This window comes from Nannospalax galili, unplaced genomic scaffold, assembly GCF_000622305.1.
Source record: "Nannospalax galili isolate Female #2095 unplaced genomic scaffold, S.galili_v1.0 scaffold698, whole genome shotgun sequence".
NCBI classification, from domain to species: Eukaryota; Metazoa; Chordata; class Mammalia; order Rodentia; family Spalacidae; genus Nannospalax; species Nannospalax galili.
The window spans coordinates 3,846,661-3,860,246 of NW_008341886.1; the positions used below are offsets into that span (position 1 = coordinate 3,846,661).

The 13,586-nt window shown below is 45.8% G+C and overlaps 1 protein-coding gene across 3 annotated transcripts in view; it reads left to right on the top strand.

Annotated features, from left to right (window-relative positions):
- The first annotated feature begins 59 nt into the window (after positions 1 to 59).
- The window catches only part of Sema5a (semaphorin 5A), a 487,535-nt gene continuing 474,008 nt past the window's right edge, over positions 60 to 13,586 (top strand). For all 3 annotated transcript variants that reach the window (XM_029565663.1, XM_008837641.3, XM_029565665.1), the window contains exon 1: positions 60 to 559. The gene's annotated coding sequence lies outside the window, so the exon portion shown is untranslated. The remainder of the gene's footprint in view (positions 560 to 13,586) is intronic.

The following is a 13,586-nucleotide window of genomic DNA, read 5'->3' on the forward strand; positions in this document are numbered from 1 at the left end:
GGGGCGAGGTGGCTTGCCCCGCGCTCCCCTCCCCGCGCTCCCCTCCCTGCGCTCCCGACCCGCGCACTCTGCGCCGCTCTACTCGCCGGGAAGGCGGCGCCGGCGGCGGCTGCTCACGCTGCGCCCGCTTCCGCGCGCTGCTCTCCCGCCGCGGGTGGACTCCTCAGCCTGGCCGGCCGCGGCCCCTACCGAGCGGGGGCCTGAGCCACCACCATTCTCCTCTGCAGGGGCGGCCCGGCACGTGCGACCCCGCTTGGGGGTGCTTGTCTGTTCCCACGCGCCACTACCGAGCAGAGGTCGCCCGGGCACCCAACTTTGCCACCTTGCGGGTCTCCCTCGCGGGGTGCCAGCCTACCGGGTCTGCAACGGCTGCGCGCCTGGAGTCCGCCGCGGAGCTGTCCCCAGGCTGGCAGGCAGCGAGTAGCGGGCGGCTCTGGGGAAGTGGCGGGGAGCGGTGGTTCCTCAACTTCCCCGGCTGGGCACCGAAGAGGAAGGACCCTCGGAGCCGCTGGGGTGCCCGGTGCTGGATGACTGGCTCGAGGAGCGCGCCCCGCAGCTGGTGAGCTGGCTCCCCGCACCGTCCCCGGGTGGCTGTGGCTGGACCCGAGGTGGCGGTGGTCGGCCGGTGGGGGATGTGGATCTGGGTAGGGTCACAGTGCAGGCACCTGGGCGGGGACATCCCGGGAGCGGCGCGTGCAGGGATAGGACCACCGCTGGTGCGGGGGCGTCCGCGGCGGGGCTAGTTCTCGGGCTGAAGTTTGTGCCCTTGCCTTTGCGGAGGTCCGAGCGTGCAGAGGTCCGGGACGGAAGTGTCCCGGAGGGGACCCGGCAGCGGGCGAGGCTGGAACCCCCGCCTACACCGCGAAGGTACTCGTGGAGGTCTGGGAGCGCACCCCGCAAGGCCAGGCTCGCGTGGTGGGGGGCCGGGGCTAGCGGCTGGTCCTTGCAGTGGGATATGCCCACCCGGCAGCCCCGCGCTCTTGGGCAGATTTTCCTCCTCCTGGTACTGGGGCTTTGCGGAAAACTGGGAGGCAGTGGACTCAACTCCACCAAGCGCTTTGGCTAACGAGGGTCTGCGGGGATGCAGCCCGGGAACCGCCGGCCGGGAGGGATCCCCTTTCTGCTGGCAGCTCCGCTTCACCCATTTCGCTTACCCGGGCTCAGGGTCTGAGACCAGCGGGGTAGATCGGGACTTGGGAGGGAGCTATTCCTTCCAAGGTGTGCGGGGGAAACTGTGTCCGCGGACAGATCCCCAGGGATCCCCCTCCACCGCCCCCCGCGCTGGCCCTGGAGCCGCTGGGGCCGGGTTTCCGCGGCTTTGGCGGGAAGCTCTTTCACCTCATCTTTTTGTTGTATGCACCTGGATGTGGTTGCCCGGAGTTGGGTTTTAACTTTCCTGCGCCTGCGGTGTCCCAGGGATGCCCGGCAGGGGGCGCCAAGAGCGAGCTCTCGGAGAGGATGATGCTCCTCATCCTGGTAGTGGCTGGGTCCCTGTGGATGCGAGTCCCAAGCAGTAGGCAGCAGGATCTGGCAGATTTTGCAGTAATTTCACCTCAGTGGTGGAGGGTGGAGGGACGTAGTTTGTTTACCGTAGAGAACTTTCTTCCTAGAGGCGTCAGAAAAATATGGATCCAATCCTCCAACCAAGAGGTCCCTTCCGGAGATAATAAAGGAATTCCTACACAATCCGTTTACACATCTTTCTCCTTCTGACTATTGGATGTATCAAGAAAGAGTTAAAATTGAGTGAAGGCAGAGCTATATGTAATATGGAGAGGCAGTTCTGCTGTTTAAGAGCACATTAGTTGCAGAGTTGGGAGTTACAAGTGTTGCTGCTTATTTTTTAAGAAAACAGTTGCGTGTCACAGCTTACCTAGAAGAGCCCTGCTGTAATGGCCGAGTTTGTGACTAGATGTGTTAATGATGACAGACCTAGTCTTTCATAAGGAGACACAGAAAGATAGAACTAGACTGTAGTAGGAAACATTTTTTAATGCGCAATTAGGGATTGTTGAATTAATTACTGATTAATTCCACTTGATTATTTGAGAGAGGGTGAAGTTTGTAATTTAAAGCTGGCAGTTCACATCTTCAGTTTAAGCAGATAATACCTCGTTATGAATAACTGAAGATATGTTTCTTACCTGTCTTTACTCCCAAGCAAATGTACATTTCTTCTTCCTCTCAAGTTTTCCTTGCATGTTTGATTTACGTGAAAAACAGTCCTAAATGTAAATGTTTGAAGCACATATTTCTTTCTCCTTGAGTTTGTTTCTTGTGAAAACTTCTGAGACAGAGGCTTGCCTCAGATGCTACCTGCAGTCACACTGTGTGCTCATGGAACCATACAACCCCTAAACTGGCATCTATGTTTATATGTGTTTAGTCAACAGGTACTTTTTTTAACAGGGAAAAAAATGGACTATGCTAATCATCTTATGCCTTTTAAGGCTTGCACTGACTTATTTGGTTGTTTTAATGGCAAACAGCTGCAGGATTCCTGCTGCACACAAAGACTTTGGTGTCTGGGTGGGAGAGCCTGTCTCTGACCAAAGGAAGTATTTGAAGTGTTCAAAATCTGCAGTATCCCTTTCATGTGATTTCTTCCTCATGTCTGGAGAGAAGAAAACTAAGAGTGCAGAGGCTGTTAAAACTTGATGGTGATACTAAAATAAATATAAACATCTCTTGCTGGTTTAGCATAAGCCAAGGTCCCATGGGCCACCTGAGGTCCCAACTGTAGGTTTCTTATAAGAAATTGTGCTCCATTGTATTTTGGCCTCTTGCTGAGAGACAGTTGTTTAAACCAACAGACTTTCCTCTGTTTTCTATGCTTCTTGCCCCAAATAGATGCCGATTTCTTGTGTACTGTCAACCGTTCCTTGTTCCAGAGCAGGCTGCCTAGCTGAAGCATTGCATAGTTTTAATCAACTGGATGATTATTTTTAAGAACCCTGAATGCCCTTTTTATCATGAAGTCACTGAAACAGAGGCTTTCCTTTGAGAAAGATACAGGGAGATGAAGGAGGGAACTTTGCTAAGGGTCCAGTGAGCATGAGCTGCACAGTTCACAGATATCAGGGGCTAATCCAAGGAAGAGGCTTGCATCACATATCATGTGGTGTGCAACACAGAACAAATCAATGTGTTTATATAAACTCCCAGACAAGTAATCCTTTTTTTTTGTAGTAGAGTATGCGCAACTATTAGAGAAAAGCATCCCTACGTTCTGTAATAAATTCTGTTTAATTCTTGATTCTAAAATTATACCAAATTTGTATTATAGAATATATCTGAAATTGTTGCTATAGTTACCCAGACAAATTGCTTAAGATATAACACCAAGGTGGCAAGTTTCTGTGTTTAATGTTCATTAATGTTTAAAACATAAATTAGAGTGTCTAACAGATTGAGTTACAACACAGTAAGATGTCTAAAAGGGAAGCATCTGCATTTCTGTTCACCGGCTCCTGCTTGTGAATTTATATTTGTATTTTGCAAAGCTACCTTTTCTGGAATCCCCGGATGAGTGCATGCTATACTCTAAGCTGTTTGTATGGTTCTCACTACTGTGTTGGCAACATAGATATTTTAATGTATGTTCCCAGCAACCTTTCTAAAGTAAGGATTAGGAGTGTAGTTGAAGAAAATTTAGTTTTATCACTCGTTCTGCTGCCCTGAAGACAGGATCTGGCATGGCTAGGGCACTCTGCTGTGTGTAATTCCCACAGCTTGGTAGCATCATGCAGATGACCCTAGCAGGTGAAGAGCAGATCTCTGGGACAAGTAGTTGAGAGAGGCAGCTTTGTTGGTACGCTTGGTAAATTCAGTTCTTATATCTTGGATAGGTTAAAAAATTTTTTATTACAGTTATTCACTCTGTGTGTGTGTGTGTGTGTGTGCGTGGTCTGTGCACATGCCATGGACCACATGTGAAGGTCAGAGGACAACTTCTCAGGGTTGGCTTTCTCTTTCTATCATGATGAGCTCAAGTCATGAGGCTTGACAGCAAGCCCTTTTATCCACTGTTCTATCCCCTAGGATCTCCTGGATGAATTTTTCAGATACTGGTTATCTGACTACACAAAATCAATTTTGATAGAAAAGAAAGAGAGAAAATAAAATGAGCTTTAGATAGGATACATACAAAGTTTTCACTTTAGTGAGTCTCCCCAAAATGTGTTTGGTTCATAATTTAAGCCAGACAGAGCAAAGCAAATAAAAAAACTCAATCTGAGAGAGATGGGATTATCAATAATTTATTGTAACACATGGTTGCTGACATAACTAATCTTTGCCTTTGAAAGATCCTAGTATAGGAAACCTGACTCTCCATTTCACAGGGTGGTTTGAAGCCAGGCAACTTCAAAGGCCAGTTGTATCTCACCTGGGGTGTGACATTTAAATGGGATTAATGTAACTGTGGCCCACACTCAGAACATTGTTTCCAGGTATAGCTGACATTGTCTTTATTTCTTTGCTTTTACTGTCCAAGATTTATGGTTGTTTGACAAGAGCAAAGCCAGGTACACTTTATTGCCCCTTTCCAGGTTCTCAGACACTTCCCCACCTACTCAGCTGTGCAGGTAGCAAAAGTCAAATTACTCTGTTGTTGCTCTTTCTTCACATGGATTAGGATTGGCTTTTTTTGGCTAACAATGAATAAGAAATCATTTTAAAATGGAATGCCTGTGTTAGAGGATGAATTTCTTTGATATTTGGTCACGAACACCCCCTTTTACCTGACCATCTTGCATTTGTAATTGTCAATGTATTTCTGTGGAATTGCATGGCCTGGAGTTCATGCCCAATGATGAGGAAGCATACAGTGGAACAATTTTATTTTATGTTGCATTTTTATGTATATTTGAGAGTAAATCCCATTACTGCAATAGGCGATTCAGTTACAGATATATATGATAAATAACCAGGCAAGTGATGCTATCAAAAGCCAGCTCTATTAGAGAAATAATACTGTATGTGCTGAGATGTGAGATTAAACAAAAAAGTTGTAGGCAGGTGACAGCCAGGGTTTTACAAGGACAGCTTGTTCACAGGCATAGGGCACTTTCTGTTGGTGCTTGTTCACCTAGTGTTGGGTAGGGATACATAATATACTCAAGGAAAGAGAAACAGTAGAGAAAGATGAGAATAATTCTATGATGTGGTTTCCTGTGCTTTTCCTGCAAGACCACCAAGTGGCTAGTGATTCGTTCAAACTTCTGTTCTGAATCACAGGAGAAATGTGTTCCTCACCAGCTCAATCTGAATACAATTCCACACAAAGAACTTCCCCTTCTGTAAAACTAACCAGACGGACAAAAAATAAACTGGGGCTGTGCCACATCTGGGAGAGGGTTCCCAAAGCTGTTCCCACTGCAAAGGATACTGAAAAGGAGTTGAGGGGCCCCGGGGGGAGGGGGTACAATTGAGCATCCTGAAACCAAATGAATTTTAGAGACAACTGATTACTGTGATTCCCTGTAGAGGACCAAGATTTAGATTTTCTGCACCGATTGTAATGCTGAGAACACATTGTAACTAGTGGCCTAAAGCAAAAATAAATAAGAAAATAAAGATAAAATAAAAAATTGCTGTGGATGCGAAACTTCTTTGGTTCAGCAAGTGTTAGAATTTGTCTACCATTCATTCTGGTTGACATAGAAGTGTGAACTAAATATTTGCATTTAAGCTGTCTTATCATTCAAATCCTTGTGTTCTAGCTGTGTTTTTGACATTAGAGGGATTCCTAGAAGTCTGAGGTTTAATAAAACTGCTTGCATAGTGGGACGGGGCAGGGGCATACAATAGGCCTCCACCTTGAATTCAGGGCTCATTGGGAACAAAATGTTCCTGAAAAAGGTTCACCTACTAACCTGGAGAGCTCAGTGCTGGTGGGTATGAATGGCTGTCTAGAGAAGCTGGTGGCTCGAAGTGGGTGGTCTGAGTGGAAGCAGGAACAACCATGTCAGTGTACCTGTGGGACTCGTGGAGTTAGGTACCAGCTCTGTGGGATGCGGTGGAGTGGCTACTTGGAGATGGCCAAGAGCCATGATGGGTGAGAATCCCACATTCATCTCGGTTTACAGCACTCAGAGAATTTGCCTCCCAAGAAGAGGGGCCACCCCACCAACTGTCCGTTCCTGCCCTCACATTCAGAATGTGTCCACAGGCCTGCAGCCTTCAGGGAGAGTGAGGAACTGATGAGAAGGGGTCCCTGAGATGGGGAAACAGGGAGACTCAGGTGTGTGTTGGCCCCAAGAGCTGGTCGCAGTCGCCCCTCCACACTCTAATCCCGCTCCTTCCTTTCCAGCTGCCTGGCCTTTGCACATTTTCTTCTGCTGGAATGCTTTCTGTCCATTTTCCTGTGAGGCTTGCTGCCTCCTGATCTGGTTTGTGTTTTGGTCTTCTCACAAACATAACCCTCTTCAGAAGGTGGTCTCCAAGTCCTGCAATCTAAAACGTTCTACCCCATCCTGTAGCCTTCTTATTTTATTGGATTTTCTCTTTATTGTGTTTTACATCACCACATAAGTTATGTTTATTTCTTAAAATTTTTCACCAATGGAGAGTTTAAATATAGGAAAAGATGAGACTGGTTTATTTATAGCTGATTGCCCAAACAGAACCTGGAATGGTGCCTGGCACACCTGGGGCCCTTAGGCTGTAATGGAGCTGCAAAGGGATGAGTAAATATACTTATGGACTTTATGGACACTGAAGACTGTGGCAGAGCATGCTCCATACAGAATCATGCAGTGGAGCATCCTCCACACAGGACCATGGAGTAGAGCATCCTCCACACAGGACCATGCAGTGGAGCATCCTCCACACAGGACCATGGAGTAGAGCATCCTCCACACAGGACCATGGAGTAGAGCATCCTCCACACAGGACCATGGAGTAGAGCATCCTCCACACAGGACCATGCAGTGGAGCATCCTCCACACAGGACCATGGAGTAGAGCATCCTCCACACAGGACCATGCAGTGGAGCATCCTCCACACAGGACCATGGAGTAGAGCATCCTCCACACAGGACCATGCAGTGGAGCATACAGGACCATGCAGGAGAGCATCCTCCACACAGGACTGTGGCTTAGACCCTACTTCTGCAGCTAGTCTTGGATACTAAACAGGAGAAAAATGTTTCAGCCCCTCCAAATTGATTTATAATCAGTCTTGAAATACATCTGTGTTTAAAAGCTAGGGGGGCAGGGAGACTATATGCACTTTGTATATTCTAGTACAATACTATTTATACATTAACTAGATGCTTGGTAAGGGAAATGATGACCTTGCTTGATGTGAAAATTAGCATAAAAACACTTTAAATGTATTAACACATAAAAATTAAAATTCCAGGATGCTGTTTACTTATTTAAAACAACTCACCACCCACACAAAGTTCAGGCAACAAACTGTATCCTCGTTGCATATTTTCACACATTACAGATTTTAGAATATTTTAGAAATACTCTAGGCTTTTTAAATTTGATTCCTGAGTTCAGACCAAGAAGTCTTGCCACTTAATTGGCTGTATAGAGTTAAGAAGCCAAAGAAGGTGAGTAGCAAAACAATGCTTTGAATCCGTGCTGGAGCTCTTGCCCAGCCATGATGTGAATGAGCTCTTGATGTGTGCTATAATCACTATGAGCTTCAAAACATGAAGCTAAGTGAAGGAAGCTGACCGAAAAAGACCACATATTGCTTGATTGCATTTATAGAAACTTCTAGAAGAAGCAAACCTATGAAGATGGAAAACAGACAAGTGGTTGCCTGGGGTTCATAGGAGAGCTGGCAATCTGACAAAGGGCAGACTAGATTTTCTCTGGAGGATTGAAATGTTTAAGTTTAGATGGTGGAGGTGGTCACAGAAGCCTGTAAATTTACTAAAATTCTCTGACTTGTCCATTTACAATGAGCCAATTTTATAGCCTGCAACATACCCCAGTAATACAGTTAAAAATGGAAATCTTGGACATACTCTCTGAAGTTAAGTAAATTAAGCTGTTAATAGCATACAGGTAGCTCCTGCTGTACTTACTGGGGATTTTTTTTTGGGAAAGCTGGTGCTAAGGCTACTGAACTCCAAGATGGATGGCATTTCTTTGATGCAAGGAACTTCTTTCTTGGGATGTCTGTGGTACCGCAGCCTCTATTAGGAACACAAGCAAACTCAGGTTGTGTTTGGATGGGACCACATCACTGTGTTAATCAATCAATTAAACTGATCAGCCAGCCTACCTTCTATAGGATCGGTGGCCCCAATGACTCTCAGTTTCATTATGCTCCGCTCTGCTGGTCCAGTTGTTTTGTAGGCGTAGCTCAGGGAACATCCTTGACAACACAGAATCTTATGTCTCATTAGAGCTTCAAGGTCTGTAAGGCACAGGATGAGGCTCTGCTCAACAAAGGAGGCTGCTGTCCTTTGATGGGGTGGGGCTCACAGTGCCTGCTTCTGCGCCTCTGTGCTCTCCTGAACGCTCTTTTATTTTTTAAAGACAGCGTCTTCCTATGTAGCCCAGGCAGCAGGTAATTTCAAACAGTCACATCTAAAGACTGTAAGATTTCTTGTTGTTTTGTGTTTTCCCTCCTCCTCCTGCTTTTCTTCCTGCTTGCTTTTTCTCGATGTAGGGTCTGACAGTGTTGCCCAGGCTATGTCAAACTCCTGGGCCCAGGCAGTCCACCCAACTCAGTGTCCTTACTACCTGGGGTTACAGGTAAAGGGCACCTGCCTGGCTAGAAGGCGTTTTATATATTTATTTAAAAATATTTATTTTTTGTTAATGAGTGTATTGCCCACACGTGTGCAACTGCATCTGTGGTGTGAAGTGCCTGTGGACATCAGAAGAAGGCATTGGATCCCCTGGAACTGGAGTTACGGATGGTAATTAGCTGCCATGTGAGTGCTGGGAATTGAATCCAGGTTCTTTGCAAGAGCAGTCAGTGCTCTGAACTGCTGAGCCATCTCTCTAGCCCCCTAGAAGGCAAGTTTTCAAATACCCTGAACCTGGGTACTTAAAGGGTAAGTGTGCCCTTTTCTGGATTGCTGTTGATCCATCTCTGGCTCATCATTGGGCTCTGGCACATTTCGTGGTTGAAACGCAAAGCAAAAAATAGGTTACAGACTACATGTGAACTGCCGATTTCCTTCTTCAACTGTTGTCTCTCAGTGGAAGTGCATACCTTTAGCCCTCTCCTCTTGTTTATGGCAACTTCCATCTGTTTACTGCCTTCAGATCCTCTGCACCTCCTGCCAGGGCTTGCTGAGCTCTCCTGTGTGCTTTCCCCACATCAGTTGGCTACTACGTGGTGACTTTCTGTGAGAGTCTTTACTTTGGCACAGGCAGTCTGTGCTCCGAAAACACCCTGTATGCTTTCCAGGATCTGGCCAAGGCTGGCTGGCCTCTGAGCTCATAGGCATCACACGATTAGTAAGGAAGTATTTTTATCCAGCTCTGTGATGGAGCAGGCAAGTGGCACCTCATTTCTTCAACACCTTATTTCCTTACTCCCTGTAGTAGTAGGGAAATTGAGACAGACGGTGTGAGATCCCAGTGCACTAGTGCTGTGGATCTCTTCGAGTGTGATTTCTGACTCACTTGTTCTGAATTTGTTGTCTCCCAAACAAGTAGCCTGGTCTGTAGACACATTTAGAGCATCATTTATAAAACACCTATGCTTCCTATTGCCAATCCTAAATTCTCACCCAAGGTGAGTATAGTCAAGAATTATTTATGAGATTGAATTATTTCCTTCTGCTTATAGCTGGCAAAGCAAACAGTGACATTTCTTTGCTCCCATTCTTGATGGTTTCAAGTGGCCAATAAAATGTTATTAAGTACTGTTTTTTCTCGTTTGTTTTTTTTGTTTTGTTTTGTTGGTCCCCCCCCCCCCCTTTTTTACTCACTAGAGCCCTTATACTCTGATTTTTTGTTTTTTTTTTTTTTTTTTTTTTTTTTGTCCCCCCCCCCCCCATTTTCAATAATGTTCAGCAGACTTTACATAGGAACTGGTTAGATCTTGTTGCGCATGTTGAATGATGATTATGGTCAGAGCAGTTTCCATGTTGTCAAGGAAACAGATATTTGGTTACAAATAAGAGGTGATACAGGGGCTGGAGATGGCTCAGTGGTTGAGTGCTTATTGTTTTTCCAGAGGACCTGGGTTTAATTTCTAGCACCCACATCAGGTGGCTTGCAGTCACCTGTGACTCCAGTTCCAGGGGATCCAGTGCTCTCTTCTGGCCTTCTTGGGCACCTGCACACAGACAGACACACAGACACAAACACAGACACACATAAATAAGAATAAATTTAAAATAAAATTTTAAAAAAGCCATGCAGTTTTCTCTTGTTTTATAGTCTCTGGAGTAATCCTTGACTTACATTGGTTCCAATAGCTTGAAATAATTAAACCTGAAGTAACTGTAGGGTTATATATGGAATTACCCTGAGCCATGGTTCCAAATGGGGGACAGGGATGGCTCTGTTGTTTTTTTTTTTTTTTTTGGATGATATTTAGTTTTTCTACCCATTTACTTTTCTGGGAAGCATCTAAGATTTCACATGAAAGATAAGATGTGTAGGATCCCAACATCATTATGGCTGGCTGAAATGTAGTGTAGAAGCCTGGACATCCAATCTCAGCCTGAAAGGTGAATGTGCTCATTCTTATCAGCAGACATGCTCCCTCCTGTGTTTTTCTGAAGTTTATAATTGGAGAATATTGGACTGAAGCACCCGGGTTCTATCCCCAGCACTGCATTAGCTGAAGGTGGTGGTACAAGCCTGTGTATAAGCTTTTGAGATGTAGAAACAGAGGGATCATAAGTGTAAGATCATCTTTGACTAAATAGCAGGTTCAAGTCCAGCCAGGGTTACATGGGAGTCTACCTCAAAACACCACCAAACAACAAAATTCTGGAGAATATGTACTCATATACCAGCAAAGGAAAACTCTTCCAAGTGTGAGCCAACAGTTAAAGGTGGGCATTATATTTAGTATGTTTAAAATTTCCAGGCCCCACATAGAATACAGAAATGGTCTTTTCCAGGGAAAGAGTTTAGTTTCCAGATGTTGATCTCTTGACAAAATTAAGGTGACCAGATGTCTGAAATGCATGTGGGATCTGTGGATGCTGTTTCTTCCCTTTTGACAGAGCTGCACCTCTAATTTTAAAAAATTTCATTAGTTATTATTATTGTATGTATGTATGATGTTGGCATGCCTCTGCCACCAGGCACATTTGGTGGTCAGAGGACAACTTTGTGGTGTTGTTTCTCCTCCTACTGTTGTTCTCCTCACTTTGGGAGAACAAACTCAGGTTATCAAGGCTTTCGTGGCAAGCACCTTGACATGCCAAGCCATTTCCCTGGCCCTCCCAAATAATGTTTAATAACATCCTCCCTTCTTAACCCTCTCTCCCTCTCTCTCTCCCTTTCTCTCTCTCTCTCTCTCTCTCTCTCTCTCTCTCTGTATGTGTGTGTGTATGTGTGAGAGAGAGAATGAATGTGTGTGTATCTGTGTGTATGAAAGAGTGAGAGCGAGAGAGAATGTGTGTGTATCTGTGTGTATGAGAGAGAGCGAGAGCAAGAGAGAATGTGTGTGTATCTGTGTGTGTATGAGAGAGAGCGAGAGCAAGAGAGAATGTGTGTGTATCTATGTGCGTATGAGAGAATGAGAGCAAGAGAGAGCGAGAGAGAATGTGTGTATCTGTGTGTGTATGAGAGAGCGAGAGAGAATGTGTGTACCTGTGTATGAGAGCGAGAGCGAGCGAGCGGGAGAGAGAGAGAGAGAGAGAGAGAGAGAGAGAGAGAGAGAGAGAGTGTGTGTACATGTGTATGAGAGCGAGAGCGAGCGAGCGAGAGAGAGAGAGAGAGAGAGAGAGAGAGAGAGAGAGAGAGAGAGAGAGAGAGAGAGAATATGTGTGGACAGATATGTAAGTCAGAGGTCAACCTCAGATGTTGTTCCTAAGGATGGAACTTGTGTTTTGATACAGGATCCACCCATCTCTGTCTTCCAAGTGCTGGGATTAAAAGCTTAACCCACTACCCCAGCTTTTTTATATGAACTTGTGCAGCAAGCACTTTCCCCACTGAGCTGTCTCCTCAGCCAGCTCTTACTCAGTGTTTTAATTCTGCTCCAACTTCACTGAAAAGCACCAAACCCAGCTGTTTCTCTTACCCCATGGTGCAGAAGGGGGTTTACCATCTTGTCTTCTGCCCTCTCTCTGATAAAGCCTGACTCCTTTGCTGGGGTTGGGAACTGCTGTGGCTGATGTGACACGGAGCAAGTTTGCCACGTTCTTTTGTCTTGTTCCTGGAGTGCTTTGTGTTGGCTCATCCAAGTTACGGGCATGTCAGGAATGCAGTGGCCATTCAGTCACGGTTGTGTTGTGTCCTGACTGCTGCTGACTGGGGAGGACATGTGTCTGTTCATTGGGCAGCGTTCTCCCTGCTTACTGTAGGGGGCTGGAACCTCCATTCTTCACCTGTTTTCTCATGAGAGCTCTGTCCTGCAGGGCCATTTCTTACCTAACCCCTTCTCCATCTTTAGCCCTTCTTGCTTCCTTTGCTCCTGGTCACAGCAGGTGGTGCTGGACAGGTGAGGTACCCTGGAGGTATTTCCTCTCTACCCACTTCCCCTATTTTTTCACAGGTTACAGCTAAAACCACTGTTTTTGTAGCACTTTCTATACCTAAGAATGCCCCCCCCCCCAATGTAAGTTGCACAGTGTTCCTGGAGGTGTCCCTCAGGAGTGGAGCTGAGGGGTCTGAATAGAGATGTACATGCATGTCCACAAGGCAGCGTATTTCAGTTGTACAGCTTCCAAGTGTACTCCAAAGTCAGGCCTCGAGCCAGATTTACTTTCCGTCTGCCAGTCTGCCAGCAGTGATGGAATTCCTCAGTCCCATCACCAGCTTGTTAAAGAAACCATTCAGGAAACTGCAAGCTGGCCAGGAAGAATCCCAAAGATTCATTCACTTGAAAGCTTATGCCTGCAAATGTTATTTAACTTTGAGCAATTTCTACAGGCCCACCTGCAGAGTTTCCATCTCCCAGAGGTTTATTTTGGTTCAGAGGAAAGCCAGTAAAGGACTCACAGTGGGGTTCTTAGAGGACGTATCTGAAAGGTAAGAAAAATAGAATAGGCTTTCAGGATTCCACACCACACTGCTCTGATCCAAGAATCTGCAGATGGGTCATTTCCCAAAACTTCATGGAGTCAGTGTGTATTGGCCCATTTTCCATGACTATCATGTAATTTCTAAGACTGGATAACTTTATAAAGAAAGGAGAGTTATAGTTTAACCGTATAAGGATGTCACTTAGCTCTGATGAAGACCTCTTGGTGGGTGGCATCCTGGGAGAAGGAACAGGTTAGATAGGAAGTCATATCCATGGGAGGGGCTAGAAATGATATCCTATTACAGTCCACCTCTTAAAGGTCCCACCACATCAACACCACCCTTTGGTGACACACTTCATCCTAATCACAACAAAATCTAAATGTTTGGACTATTTAATTAGCTATGAACAAGTTAAGACAGCATGATTCTGTACCCAACAATAAAACACCT